The sequence below is a fragment of the Coptis chinensis genome, chromosome 6 (assembly GCF_015680905.1).
Source record: "Coptis chinensis isolate HL-2020 chromosome 6, ASM1568090v1, whole genome shotgun sequence".
Classification (NCBI taxonomy): domain Eukaryota; kingdom Viridiplantae; phylum Streptophyta; class Magnoliopsida; order Ranunculales; family Ranunculaceae; genus Coptis; species Coptis chinensis.
This window is the reverse complement of record NC_141461.1, coordinates 13,576,086-13,592,037: the sequence shown is the minus strand read 5'-3', so window position 1 is coordinate 13,592,037 and position 15,952 is coordinate 13,576,086. Positions and strand designations below refer to the sequence as shown.

At 35.5% G+C, this 15,952-nt stretch overlaps 1 long non-coding RNA gene across 6 annotated transcripts; it reads left to right on the top strand.

The window, feature by feature from the left end:
• Positions 1–643: 643 nt before the first annotated feature.
• Positions 644–9,277, top strand: LOC147491573 (uncharacterized). 6 transcript variants are annotated; one of them, XR_015199221.1, is made up of 6 exons: positions 644–1,112; positions 1,772–1,882; positions 1,992–7,464; positions 7,549–7,772; positions 8,498–8,566; positions 9,005–9,277. It is a non-coding gene; the product is annotated as an uncharacterized LOC147491573 (long non-coding RNA). The 6 variants fall into 6 exon arrangements; XR_015199219.1 differs by having other exon boundaries at positions 1,772–6,037; positions 6,149–7,464; XR_015199218.1 differs by having other exon boundaries at positions 1,772–6,567; positions 7,069–7,464.
• Positions 9,278–15,952: the final 6,675 nt, after the last annotated feature.

The window sequence follows — 15,952 nt, the reverse complement described above, 5'->3', positions numbered from 1 at the left end:
ATTTTTTTTTTGTTTTTGGAGATGAATTTAAGCTACCAAAAACAAATGAGACCTCATTGTTGATGAATCTAACTTTCAAAGCAAATCAAAGGAGTTACAATGAAATTTTCAAGAACTTCCACATTTGTATTTTTTTTAAATCTTTTGGTTACTAATTGATTCCCCAATCAAGTCGCTAAGTTCAAAATTTATTTTGATGGGACTTCACCGGTCAATCTTCCTTTCCATGTCTGTGTCTGTGTTAGATCTAAACCAAGAAATCTCAATTCCATTGTTATTAATTAAGGGAAGGAGGTCATGTTAGAATCTTGGAGGAAGAAATAGATGTGAACTAATTAAGTTAGAAAAAAGGAAAATAACCATCGATCAAGTTGGAAAAAATAAATTAAACTATGATCTGTTTGACCTTGTAAATCATTCAAGAAGATATGTACTTAGTTACAGGAAATGCATTGTATCTTATCTTATCTTATATATAAAGCGGATATCAAATTTCCCAATTAATTTTTCCCTATTTCCGGTTTATACTAAAATTGTTTTTAATGGAAAGGGTACTGGAAAGTCGGACAGCCACTTTCTTTTTGCTCTACGGCTGAAAGGGTAAATTGGTATTTTAAATCATTCCCAGGACTATAAAACTCAATGTAGACACCGTTTCGCAGTTTCCCAATTAAGAAAAAAAGTAAACCGATTGTTTGTTCTCCGTTCCATATATTCATTAAAACCCATTAAGTTCCAAAGCTCAAATCAAACACTTCGCAACCAACGAACATAAATTTAAACCCTGTTTTCCATTTTCAGATTCAAAGGTAATATTTTCTTTAATTTTCGTTTTCTTTAATCCTGTAATATAAGTATGCACTTTACCCCCTTCGGCACCGCTTCGAGCACTTTAACCACAATATTCTCTACCAAAATAACTAATCTCTTTCTATCTTGAACTAATCTCATTTATCAATCATTTCGTTGCGTCAAACACCCACGCTCCCTCACTTCTCTACTTTCTAACTCTGTCAAGACAAATTCGTTTTTTTTATTTATGATTCAATCCCATATCTCGATCAGAAGTTCGTCAATACCATATAGCAGCGAATTGAAGTTACAGTGATGAGGTACTGCTTATTTTAATTATACTGTGATAAAATTAACTCTCAAGTTTCAGTAGTATGCATAAGATGACACAGGGTATAAGAGAAAACAACAAATGTAAAGCTGTAATGGTAGATATCTAGAAAACTCTTTGCTAATTAGAGAATGGCAAAAGTTTAGTGTTCATTCATTTAATGGAAGTTCTAGAGTTTACAGAAAAATAGTTTCTCGTATCCTGTGAAGATACCATTGTTTAAAGTTTAAGCATTGTTTTCGTGAGAAGGTCTATTCGAGAAGCAAGATACACTTTCTTAATGTACAATCAATATTTCCCTCTGAACTTCTCTTTCATCACAAAAAGATAACTGAAAAGTACTCTGATGAATTTTTTCTCTAGGTAACTGTATTCTCGTATTGTGTATTCTAATTCATTTGCAATGGAAGATGGTTGTAATTTGAAGACTCACGAGGCTGAAAGAAGCATTTAAGTTTAGAAGTACCAAAATCTGCCCCAAGTCCTATGAATAGATTGACGACCCTTGGGCCAGAAGAATTCACAGTTTTGACATAACATTTTTCAGAATATAGGTTAGGAGGGGAAGAAATAATTACACTGGCAATGAAACAGAGTGCATGTCTATCTGCGTCAATTTGGATTTCTCATTTTATAATATGTTTGCAGGGTTATTAAATGCTCACTGGGGCAGTATTTCTGCAGTCAAGATTTTGACCATTGGAGAACCAGTTGACAAGCTCTTCCTGTGGGGTCATTCAGCGTGTACCATTATTTAAGGTGGCAAAAATTTAAGTATCTACTGCTATAGGATTTTGAGATTTCATTTTGATCATATATTTAAGCCTATTCATCTATCATGGTTTATGCGTCATTACTTTGAATACAGGAAGAAAGTTATTGTTGTTCCCCAAAGACTGAGTACTTTTTTTGCTCGAGTATGTGTTCTTTGATGAGGGAGGATACTTTCTCCGAAGATGTTTGAGGTTTTACATGGCATAGAGCATTCTCGCCACAGTTCTATTCACCTAAATAACTATGTTCTCAAGTATTCCTCTCTTATAATTGTGTTAAGTATTCGCCTTCGTAAATCTTTCTCCACAGTTAAAGTTTTTATTTTCATTATTACATCTTTGTTGTAGTGATTTTTTTTTAAGATGGTATTATAGTTATGATGTTACATCAATGAAACCTAGGATGTATATCATATCCTTCTCAAAGTTTATAAATTCTTTTAAATGAATTGTAGTTAGGGGAGGATCTATAGGTGGGTTGACCGGGGCTACTCCTTCCCTCCCAAAAAAAAATATTAGTATGATTCTATGAACAGTACAAAATATTAGTAGGGAGTAGCGAAAACCGAAAACAAAAATGAAGTCCCAAGTCCCAACTGAGTACAAACAGTCAAACCGAAAAAAGTAAAACAAAATACAAAGTAGCCCACTGGCCCAGTCGCAGGTTTCTCAAAAGTCACGAATCACGATCCCTCACAAAAAAAAAAAAAAAAATAAAAAAAAAAAAAAAAAAAAAAAAAAAAAAAAATGAGAGGTCAAAACAAAAGCACTTTTTGCTCTACTGTCCACAAAATAAAAATTCTCTATTATTGTCTTCTTTCGCAGTCGACAGTTCCAATTCCGCGTCGCATCCATTTATCATTTTATTCCCTATTCATTAACTAAGGTAAATTGTTTTGCATTATGCCTATATTTTTTATTTCGTTTTTGTTTTCCAATTTTCAAATACTAATGTGTTCTCTACTTTATTGCATTGTTAACTTGTAGTTTATGTTGGAATATTAGATTATCATTTAATTTTTGGTCTTATTTAATTAGTTGAATATTATTGTAGTTATTATTGTGATGTATTTTTTTGTTTTTTAATATAGAGCAATATATTGATTACGAAATTATTATGATTTATCTTAGGTAAGATTGTAAGAATGTCTGAACATCAAGCTCGTAAGAAAATGAAAACCTTGTTTTCCTTCTTTAAACCCAAAGATACCACCCCGGGAAATAATGTAACTTCTACATCTAGTCTTGATATTTCAAGACTTGATAGAGATGGCCAACCTCCTTCACAAGTTCAAGTTGTTGAAATTAAGCAAGTTGGACCTTCTCATCAAGCCCAAAGAGTTAGTGTTGAAGAAGTTGACTCCACATCTTTATTTGAACGTGATCCGGGTAAACGTACTCCAATATATAATTACCCGGTTAATCAACAAGATGATGTTCGACAAGCTTTTCTTGGAAAGGGGCGTTGGTTACTTGAACTCAGTGAGAAAGAGTATCTATCCACCATATTCGAAGCAAACTCGCCGGTTCAACTCCTCTTGGTTCACACTCTTTCCTTGGCTAGAGTACTCAATCCATACGGATAGAGCTTATTGTTTTCCATGTTTTATATTTGAAACAAATCCGCCGAAGCGTTCTGCATTCACTGTTGAAGGTTTTAAATGTTGGAAGAAGATTAATAATGGAAAGAAGTGTTCCTTTTTGCAACATGAAGGAGGTCCATACATGCTCACCTCATAGGTCGGCGATGATAGCTTGTGAAAATTTCATGAATCCTTCTCGACATATAGATAATGTGTTAAATACATTATCTAAAGAAGAGGTTGTTAAGAACCGTTTGCTAGTCAAAGCTATTCTTCAGTGTATTCAATTTCTTGCACTACAAGGGATTTCTTTTAGAGGCCATGACGAGTCCAAAAAGTAAAAAAATGGTGGAAATTTCAAAAGAGTGTTAGGATTTGCAGTGATGTTGAATGACAAGGTTGCAGAATTATTAAAAGATGCTCCGAGAAATGCCACATATACTTCACATTCAATTTAAAAGACACTTTTGCATATCTATGCCGATAAAGTGAGAGAGAGAATTCGTGAGGAAATTGGTGATGCAAAATTTTGTATCCTTGTTGATAAAGCACAAGATAATTCAAATAAGGAGCAAATGGCGATTGTCCTAAGATTTGTTGATAGAGGTGGTTTTGTTAGAGAATATTTTCTTGGTATTGTTGATGTTAAAGACACTTGCGCTTTAACTTTGAAAGAAGCTATATGCAATATCCTTGCTCACCATAATTTGTATATTATAAATATGAGAGGTCAAGGTTATGATGGTGCTAGCAATATGCGTGGTCAATGGAATGGATTACAGGCATTGTTTCTAAATGAGTGTCCATATGCATAATATGTGCATTGTTTTGCATATCGTCTACAACTTGCTCTAGTTGCGGTTTCTAAAGATGTTTCTGATGTTTGGTTGTTTTTTTTCCAAGTTGGCTTCTATTGTTAATCTTCATGTTGCGCCCAAGCTTAAACAGGAGTTGGAAGATACTCAGAAAAATGAAATTGATAAGCTGGTAGCTAGTGGTGAACTTGTTACTTTGGAAAAGGAGCTAATCAAGTTTCTACTTTGCAACGAAAGGAGAGATACTAGATGGAGTTCTCATTTTGCTTCGGTTTGTAGCCTGAAAGAGATGTTTGATTCAATTTGTATAGTTCTTGAAAGCGTCATGAAGAATGGGTCATGCAACTCTATGCGTGGGGAAGCTAAAGGTGCTATTCTTGCAATGAATTTTTTTGAGTTTGTCTTTCTTTTTCATTTATTGCATAAGACTATGGGAATTACTAATGTCTTGTGTAAAGCCCTGCAAGAAAAGTCCCAAGACATTTTAAATGCTATCAGCTTAGTCTCCAGTACGAAAGCACTTCTTCAAGAATTAAGAGGATCTTCTTGGGACGCTTTCCTTAGTGATGTGATTTTGTTTTGCAAAAAACATGGCATTGATATGCTTGATATGGGTGCTCGACACATGGCGGGTATAGGTCGTTCTTGCCAGCAGAAAGATTACATTACAGTTGAGCATCACTACCGTGTTGAGTTATTTAATGTTGTAATAGATTACTAGTTGGTGGAATTAAATAACAGATTTCCAGAAGAAACAATAAAGCTTCTTTATCTTAGTTATGCTTTGGATCCGAAAGATGCTTTTATGTCCTTCAGCATTGATGACATTTGCAAATTCGCAGAAAAGTTTTATTGTGGAGACTTCACGAAACAAGAGATACATCATTTGAGAAGTCAACTGGAACATTACAAACTTGATGTGCTCAAGCATCCTCTTTTTCAGAAGTTGTCTACCATCTCCGAATTATGTCAAAGACTAGTTGAAACAAGAAAGATCAAGATCTATTATTTGATTGATAGATTGATTCGTCTTATCTTGATACTTCCTATTTCCACGGCAACTATAGAACGAGCATTCTCAACTATGAAATTGCTCAAAACACGACTTCGTAACAAGATGGGGGATGAATTTCTTACAGATTGCATGACTATTTACATTGAATGGGAATTTGCTAAAGAAGTTGATTTGGATGCAATAATAGATGTATTTGATAAGAATCCACGCAGGTCAAAACTTCACTAGTGTGATGCTAATGTGCTATGTTATTCTTGCACATTTCTTTGTTATATTTGTCTAGGTCTATGGTGAAAACACTATTTTGTCCATTTTGGGTAAGGTAATAAAAGAGATAATTCTTTTGTTCATCAATGCTACCTAATTATGAACTCAAATAGATATTTAGATAATTTTCCGTAGACATTGATTATTTGTTCCTAAAAAAATCTTTAAAGGTTAACTCCATGGCAGCCCCCCCTTATCTAAAATCCTAGATCCGCCCCTGATTGTAGTACTCTGACTAATGTCTATTTTTATTATAGAGATATTAAGCCGGACAATTGGTTTCGAACGTTGGTTTGTGTAAGCCTTTGGAATATAAGTATTCAAATGTATTATTAGAGAACAAAGTTTTCACCATTCAAGACTCGACAATGGAAATGGAAAAAAACTCTGGATGGGATAAGGCTCCTTCAATGATGCAAAAAGAACAATTACAGCAATGGAAACGGAATCGTCGTGTCCTGGTATACTTTTCTCACTGTTGCACTCCAGCTTTTTGGTCGAGTTAGTGTTAGATAAAAACCCGTGTGTCAGACTATCTTCCTAATTGAAAACCTTTATTGTTACTAATGAAGGCTTACTCCATTGTGGGAACTCTTGATTATATGGCGCCAGAAGTTTTACTGAAGAAATGTTATGGAATGGAATGTGATTGGTGAGTGCATTTTGAGTCATTTTATGTGTATAACCAATCAGACAAAAATTTCGAATTATGCTCACGATAAGTAGTGCAACTTGCATATAGTTTTCTTCGCTTAATATTCTGATTTTTTAACACGAAACGAAAAACAGCTTTTGTACATCACAAAATGGTGGTCATGTTCATGTCTATGGAGATATTCTACATATCTTTAACTGCTATGCTGATCTTTTTATTATGATAATGTGTAATTATCTGTGCAAGTTAGGTGGTCTTTAGGGGGCAATCATGCTTGAGATGCTTATAGGGTATCCCCCTTTTTGTTCTGAGGATCTAAGGATAACTTTCTGAAAGGTAATCCCTATTTTTGAGAATTCTTTTTGTATTTCGAAGATATGTTTCTGTTTTGACTTTGCAAGTTGCCAACGTTTTTAGTTTCTATCAGATCATCAACTGGAAAACATGCTTGAAATTCCCTGAGGAACCAAAGATAGGCATGCCACCCAAGAGTTTGTGCCCATGAGTCTACGATCACACACATTTTCCTTTACCAGTACTTAATTGGCAGGAGATATGCATTAGATTATGATAAGTTCTTCAACAGCGTGAAGTGTTTCCTTATCAAGATTCTACAACAAGCCACATGCTCTTTGCCCCTGTGCTCCTTTAGTGCATTAGAGTGCATTATACTACCAGTGACAAGCCTATACGGTTCAAGCCCTCAATTATGCATAGTTGTTTTTAGTTGGCCAGAACTAAAGGGGTCATGGGTGGTTTCATTGTTATGGCTAGCCGAGGTTTTGTTAGAAGGGTGCCTGATATATGAATTTATTTGCTTTTTTTTCGATTATGTAGAAACATCTGCTGAAAGCAATTCGTTGATTGGCGTGGATCTGTCCTCAAGAGGCTGTTTGGAGAATATGTCCTAAGTGGACTTTGTTTTTACTAAAGATTTTATCCAGTTAGATGATGAAAAGGAAGTTGGAGGTATGAAAAAAACATATAAGAACGATAATGGAGGTGGGAAATGCTCCAAACTTTGAAGACTATTTTCCAGTATTAAATGGTTTGGATGTTTAAGGTCTACATAAGAAACTCTTGGAGTGTGTTAAAAGTATGTTTGCTTCTTGGGATGTTCTCATCAAGGAAAGAAAAGAAGTCGGAAATTCTCAAAAGTCAACTCCAAGAGATGTATTAGATGTTCTGCTTCCCAACAGATTCAATAATGATGAAATTAATCACTTCATATTTGTAAGTTCCCTGTTACTCTTTGCCTCAATGTTGTAATGATAAAATCTCTTATGTCACCAATTCTAACTGGATACATGTTTGCAGGGCCTTTTTGTAGCTGGAACTGACTCTACTAGCTCAACAGTTGAGTAGCTAATGGCTGGGCTAATGAAAAATCTAGAAGTCCTGGGCAGAGTTCACGGAGAACTAGCAAGGAAGATTTTGATCTACCTAGACTGCCATACTTGAATGCTTACGTGAAGGAAATATTAAGATTGATGTTGAACCAGGAGAGAACAGGAAACTTACTCGAAGCTTTTCCAGCAAGTGTAAGTTAAAAAAAGTGGGCATGTGCTTCTCTGACCTACTGGATCGACTTTCTTCTGAATATCCACCGATACGGGTTAGATATACATCCCCACACCCAAAAGATTTTCCCACTGATCTACTGTATTTAATGCGCGACAGATACCATATTTGCAAGAGCATCCATTTACATGCACAAACAGGGAGTTCGTATGTACTTGAAAGAATGCGTAGGGGGTATACTCGCAAGGCGTACTTTGTAGATTTTTTATTCTTTGTAGATTTTCTATCTTCATCAACATTGAGCATTGAGTTGGTTAATTTGTCACAAACATGCCCTTACTGCTGGATATCATGTCAATGTCTCTATCCCATTAGTGAGTAGATCGAGACAATCAGTGTATTGAGAAGAAAGCAGTATGACTTCAAATGTGGACGCTTTGGGGCCTTCTCTAAAAACCTTATAAATCCTTTAGCCATGCTTTGAACAAGTAAGTGTAGTCAGAGCTAATTAGTAGCCTATACGGTGGAGAGCTATGTAGTAAGAGCTCTTTGTCTTGAAAAGTTGGTGGGTTAAGTAGCATATTTGAAAATGTATTTTAACTTTATTACTCAACCCTTTCTCAAACAATTTAGAAGCAAAACAATTTTTTTTTTAATTAATAAGTATTAATCATTTGTGAGTCCACTAGCCATTTCCATTACAATATATTCCCAAAGCTAATCATTATTTGTTTTGTCCTTGCAGGATCAGTTATGTTGGTCTTTTTTGGTTCTAAGTCTTTTGTATTTCTTGGAAAAATTTGAGTCGAAAGAGGTATGTTAGTCGGAGACATTCAAGTTCTTTGTTGTACTAAGTCCTAATGTTGCATTGATCTCATTTTTTAAACCAGTTATTTAACTGCTCTGGCATTCGTCGAGACGGTTATGTAGCTGGATTAATCAATGAGAAGTATATTGTTTTAAATTTTCAGGTTATAACAGGTTTTATATTTATGAAATGTCGAAAATATAGAGGAGACTATTGAAATTTTTCAGAAAAGTAACGTATTTTAGGTATATAATTGTTCGAGTTTTGGGGGGTTGGACTCGAAAGTATATATTTAATATGTGTTTTCGGTAGTGGCTTTGGACGAGGTGCTTGGATGATTTGTGCCAGTTTTGCATACTGAACTTCATCTCCAAGTTAGTGCATTTCGTCTAATTTTATTTTATTTCATTTTTGTGTTTGTTCATGTGTTTCTACGAACAACAGAGCCGGCCAATCAGGTGTACACAACGAATGACTGATACTCGAAGAAGACATCTGCGTAGTAGGTTCCAGTCTCAGTATTTCCTTCTTGCATGTGTAAGTGTGATGTAGTTTTTAAATTTTTTGCACTACTATAAATAAACTAATTTTTTGTACTACTTTTTTTCCTAGCTTGAAAGTTTCTTCAGTAATAGAATCAAATGATGTGAAATTATATATATGCTGGAAAAAGATAAAACATGATACAGAAGACAAAATAAGCAGTTTACCTAATAACGTTCTTCACAAATTTTCACCTTAGTAGATACAAAATACGCTGTGCAAATGAGCATTTTTGGTTTGGGCTGAGTGTGCATAATGGATCACGCTCTTAACGCCTCTGAACTCCTTCATTATGCACTCTGTCAAAGTACTACATATGGAGTTGGGTGATAATAACATTTTCAGAATGAGGACCAATAACCGATGCAAGAATTGATCAAAAGATTGTGCAGCTAACGACAGGGTGAAACAGATGTAATTAGAAATATATTATATTTAAAGCTTTTAAATGGTAATCTTGCCACATAGCCATCTTTCGGAAAGTTTTTATTTACACATTCAATTCACTCCATATATTATATCCACCTTAATAGATCTATATATAGAACAAATATTTACAGTGTCCAATGTACTTTTCCTAATTTTTTTATCAGTGGGATCGTTTCTAAATAAATAAATTGCTTTTGTTAGCTAGCTACAATTTCTTTCTCTGTCCAACCTACCTATTTATTTAAACCGACCAAAATGTTTAAAATGACAAAAAAAAAATAGCTGATGGATTTTGATAAAACGCTCTTTTTATCCACGTTTATTGGTTTTCAGTTACTTATTTTCTTAAGTCCGAGGTCCACAGTCCAAAGTTCAAAGTCCAAAGACCCAAGTCCAAAGTCCAAAGTCCAACGTCCGTATAGTCGTACGTTTTAGTCAAGTTACCTTACTCACGTGGGTTTGGTAGGATAGGTCGAGTAAGGGATCGTCCAAACCTTAGGGCTCGGAAAAGGTTCACAACTGGAATCACAGCTTTTGGTGAGTAGGATTTTAGGTTTTTTAGTTGGATTTAATTAAATTAACGGTAGTGCAATTAATGTAAATTACTACGGTGATTTTGATGTAGGTAAACAAAGATGGAGAAACAGGGAGAGAGTTAATCATGCTCATGCAAGAATCGTTTTTCAACAGTTTACTATCACATCACTACATCTCTAATTTGTCTCGTGTTCGGAGACGACGTCGAGTATTGATCCCTAGCGCATGCCCACATCTCTAGGTCGCATTGCACTAGCATAAGGAGTTTAACTAATATCTCATCTCTGGTATATTATTTCCGCTCCTGGCTCGATTTCACATCAGCTGGACAAATTGAGAGAGCATCGACACACCGCAGAGTCGCTGCGGCGAGATTTTTTAAGTCGCGAGACGAGATCGCTCGGAGCATCATCGATCTAAATTGGTACAGTCTCAGTCATTTTGAGACCGGATGTCTAATCTATGCCTAAATCCTAAGTAGTGATTCTAGAATATTAAAGAGTCAATTCGGATTTTCACACGAGCATCATAACCCTCCCCCTGAGGGGGGGGATTAGCTCATGGTCATAGAAGGAATAATAAAACTTGCTATACATTAAGTAAATAATTGCAAGACAGGAATTAAACTAGGAAAGAAATGACTGTTATTAAGGGTAAAATAACTCACAGTATTTAAGTTGCTGGAATGAAAATGACAGAATGTAAGTCCTGAAAGGAAACGAACTAAGTTAAGCTGATGCTAAAGCATGAAAATGCTGAAGGGGTAATAATGAAGGCGGGCCCCCTCATATATATAGGCGGATGTCTTGTGAAGCCTTTAATTGAGTTTTGTTTGTTAGCTAATTGAATTGTTCAAAACTTTGAGAAGTTTCCGTCTGTTATAACTTTTGTCTTTTACTTATTAAGTTTTCGTCCTTTTATGTTTTGTTTTCGTCTTTTAGTCCAATTCAATTCAAACATTGAATTGGTACATGTCTTTCCTCTTGCAAGGTGGCACCAAATTGAACCCATCACTTGCCACCTGCCTATGCTGACTCGTCATGCCTTTGGGCCCGCAGAGTGGGTCCACTTAGTGTGTCTAGTGGTAGCCGATTTTGGCGCGTTTTTACGACTTTTCTCAGACTTAGCAGAGTTGCGCTGTTCGTCGCTATGGCAGCTTCACTAGGCAACATCGGCATCTACATTTATCCGATTTGAGCTTCGGAAGTTTGCTGCTTCTTTATATGTGGACCCGTTCTGCACTGGTTTTGTTCTTTTGGAAACTTCGGCTTTAGTCAGGCTTTGTTGGGCTTCACGGGGTTGAGTGGGAAACTTCAAATATTCCAAAGATTCCCGCATTCTCGATGCATGTTTTATCATTATATTCATTTTAATTGCGGAAACCTGCAAAAGTACGAAAATATAATTATTACATGATTATTAAACACATAATCAACCAAAATGCTATGTCTCTCAGGGTTTAATATTACAGTTTTGGGTGCTTATCACACCACCCCCAAACAGCACTTTGCTTGTCCTCAAGCAAAGAAGAGACATTAAAACGATAAGTGGTCAAAAATGTGTTATCCTAAGCTAAATCTCATTTCGCAGAGTGCGGTTGCATTGACCTTATGCAACAAGGCCTTGAACCACTAGGAATTCTCTAGTGGACGAGTTATAGCCTCGTGAGAGTTTTCTAGAGAAGATACTCACAAACTTTATTTATACTACAACGACTTAGTAACAAAGGCTTGTTTCCTTAATTAATCTCAGGTATCGACATCTCACTAGCGGGGGAAACAAGGATTTAATTCTTTCAAATTTCAAGTTAATATACATACAATAATCAAAACATCTACGTATGAGCATGCATGCTGTGATCTTATAATGAAATGTACGAGCAGGGCCATTTCTGGATCCTTTGGATAGCGTCCTTAAGTAGGTTCTCACAGGTATGTGTCGAAACACAATTTCTCTCTTATTTTTCCACTCAAGTTTTGCTATCTCCAGTGTGCAGTGGGCACACGTTTCCTCACATACTCAATGACAGTCAGAGGAGCCGAGGTCGAGAAGTCACAACTACTACTTATTATCATACTATCCTATTCCTAATTGAGCTAGAGGTCTTTATTAGGTGTTATGGGGCTTAGGTGGTAGTATAAAAGAAACTAGAATGGAAAATTCAAAAATGATAAGTATGAGAGAATAAGGTCTTCGAGATATTTATACTAGAGAATCCTCATTGTCTTTCCTGCTTCTAACATGGGTTTCCATACTTGGATTTTTCAAGCTTTTGTATTCCCTTTTGATTTGATTTTTGGGGGGAATTCTAACCTTGATATTCCTTTTGATTTTTGGAAACATATTTCTATTTTCTTTTTTTTTTTTTTTTTTTCTTCTGAAATAGGTAATTGATTTTGATTTGTGACAAGGTTTTTCTCTTCATTTTTCTACACTTCATCCTATTTCTCATACTCATCATCTAGGTAGGCTTATTTATTTGTGGTTACTAGATGGGTAATGATTTTTTTTTTTTTTTTTTTTTTGGTGAAGTAGAAAGGATTAATAAAAGGTTCAGTGGGGCGACTAGCGGTAAATTTTTTTTACAGGTGTGAATTTTTGGCTATATCGATCCAAAAAAGGCCTAAATTCTTGCCTAGGATTTTGGTAGTAATCAAGTAAGTAGACGGTGAACTTCTATTCGAAAATCTACTCCTCTGTGTCATTACTCATATATCACACATTTTGAGGCTTTTAGTTAGATTCTTACAGGATATGGAAACTAAGTTGTCTAACCGTGGGTCCCAGAAACTTACTGTTGTGTACATTAAATGATAGTCAGTGCATGAATGCTCATGAAAAGATGTAAAAACTATTGCATACGTATTAAATTAAGTTTATAAGAACAAGTCCTAATTCTGATGCTAGGGTAAGATTTCTAAATATTTTTCATCATAGAAAGGGAACCGAGAATTTGTCACTAAATACGTTTATTTAGATATTAAGTAAACTATATACAACTATGCATGCCTAATTTTTTTGCAAAAGGTTCTCACCACCCCCAAACAGTCGGACACTGTGTCCTCAAAGTGTTAAGAGGAAGAAAGAGTATACCTGAGAGGCTTTGAGCAAAAATCTAGCTGACATCTTCCACAGAAATTTATTGTAACACACTATATATTATACATCATAAAAGTAGAAACACACTGTTAGGTTATTTATTTATTTCACATCAAAAAGTAAAACAAATATGTACATGCATCAACTCACATTGCCCCAACCTTGAATTGGGGGATAGTCCCTCCTTGCCTCGTCCCTGTAGAAATGCCATTCCTTTGCATCCTGCCAATCTATCATAGCTTTCCGGACTTCACTCCACTTCCTCTTCTTTGCAATGCCTAGATGAGCTATCATTTTATCATCATCGTGGAAAGAACGAACTTTTTTAAGATACCTTGCAGGCCGCCATGTCCGAAATTGCAAAGAACTAATTATCTTGTTTGTTGGACACATAGAGTCGACCTTTTACCCAAATTCCGAAAGGTGGCCGCGAACCGAGGGAAGTACGCCCTCACTATCCCGCATGCCGTGAATCGGGTGGTGATATAGTGTTGCCGAAAATACCGAGCCTTCTTAAGATTCTCAATTACTAGGTCTCAGAATGTCAAAGGCGTATGTTCTTCTTTGGGCCAATGCATGGAATGTCTTACACGCCGATTTTGATGCAAAGGAAAAATGTCAATCCCCATGATGTTCGGAATAAAATAACATAGCAGTTCCAACATTTATGGTCATACCGGGCTAGTGGAATAGTGAAGTCCGCCATCGGCCCGCCTTCGCAAGTTCTTTGACGTGGCAAGGCCATCGCCATACCGGCAGGCAAGAAAATCTTCCCTAGAATAGTCATTAAAGTCATTCTCTATCATGTATTGAATGGGGAGATCCGGGCAAGAGGAGGAAGGTCTAGAGCCATAGCCACCGTTGGCTCATAAAGAGCGTGTCGGGTGTTACCAATACGTAGTGTAAAACCATTCAAAGGGAAACCCTGGACAGCTGGTAGATCTTCCATGTGATCATAAAAATAAGTTGCCAAACCTGGGGAGTATGTCTGTTCCGGGTGTAGAATAAGAGAGTTCCAACCAACTTGAGTGATTTAGTCTCTGAAAAGATGTTCCATATGCCGGAGAATTCAGCAACGAATGGAAAGATTGTTCTGGAATCATCTTTGGAGGTTCCATTGTAGAAGATGTGTGAAAAAAAAATGTGACCTGTTTAGACAAGGATAAACAAATATTAGAGTATGATGAGAATAATTAAGTAAAAACAAATTACCATACGAAAATTAAAAACTAAAAAGAAAATGATAAATAATATAAAATTACAAAATTTAAACATTACACCAAAAAAGGCCAAAAACGACCGAAATTGCCGTCCTAAATCGAGATTTACGACGGAAAATGGTGTCTTAGAGTTCGTCGCGAATAGCCCTGTTGTTAATATTAACGACGGGAAAATGCGTGGTAAAATGAATTAGAAATGCGACGGGTATGCGACACTTAACGCCGTCGTTAATTATAGGACATTCAAAACCGTCGCAAATTTCCTTTTTCCTAACACTACTTATTTTCAAATCTTGAACGTACTGAACCGTCGTAAATTTTCGTCTTAAATTTAGGACACACATTTTCGTAGTGTATTGTCTTAGGGAAGTATTTGTTTAAAGTATTTTTTTTTTAAATAATTAATTTTTTTGGTATAACCTATTTTTTCACCAACACCGCTACATGATTCTTATATCATAAAATCAATTACACAAATATACTAAAACAACACATTTAAAAATTTGATATATTATACATTGGTTTTCCAAAATTTACAATGTTTTCAAGCTGTTGATTGCCAATAGATAACTAAGCTTTTAAAGTACACAAGGCATAATAAGAACATAATGGGAAAAAAAAAAAATTTGTGCTTCGAAATTCCCATCTTCAACACTTTTACGCAATTTGGTCTTTCATTGAGTCGCACAACCTTTCATGAGGGTAAAGAGCCTCGAGAATTTATTTTCTAGAGATGGAACAAACAGCTAGCCAAAGCATAAGCAAACGCATAACATGGCAGAGCCTTATCGGTCAAAGACCACTCCAAAGAAGTGTAGACTTCGGGTTTGTCCAATGAACCCGGAAGTTAATGTACAAGACTACTTATGGCCATATACCTAATAATAGCATTCATATATTAAACACTAAAATCAAATAATTAGCACAAAGGGCACTACTAAAAACATCAAGGTTTAAGTATCTAGTAGGCTATTTATCATTGAAACTATCATGTAAGAGTTGCCGTGAAAGCGAGTTTAACACTATCATATGAAGGACTCGAGAAAAAAAAATGTACATATTCAAGATGATATAATTCTCATGTTCGTAGAAACTTACCCGTTTAAACGAGTAGTGATAACAACAATAAAGTTTCAATTTTGTGAACCTTGCAATCATCAAACAAACATTCAAGAAACAAAACAATCAAGGAATTGATCAGCTCATTTACACAAACATAACGAATGTAGGAGAATACCGAAACTTCTATCACTGCAAATTAGAGTTACATTGATAGCATAATAACGAGTAGTGACAACAATACCATCTCAACAATACCATTGATAGCTCATTTCCTAGATTACTGAAAAGTATATAAAACTACAAATGTGTAATGAATCTATATATTTTCCGAGGAGGATTTCCCTAATAAGGATACATATCATTTCCCATGAGGAATATACAAAAACTAGGAATTAATCAACATAGGCACACAAAATGGTGACTCATGAAGATAGGGTATTTCATGCAAGGAAAACAAACAAATCAACATGACAAAAAGGGATCCGAAGTCAAAAAAAAAAAT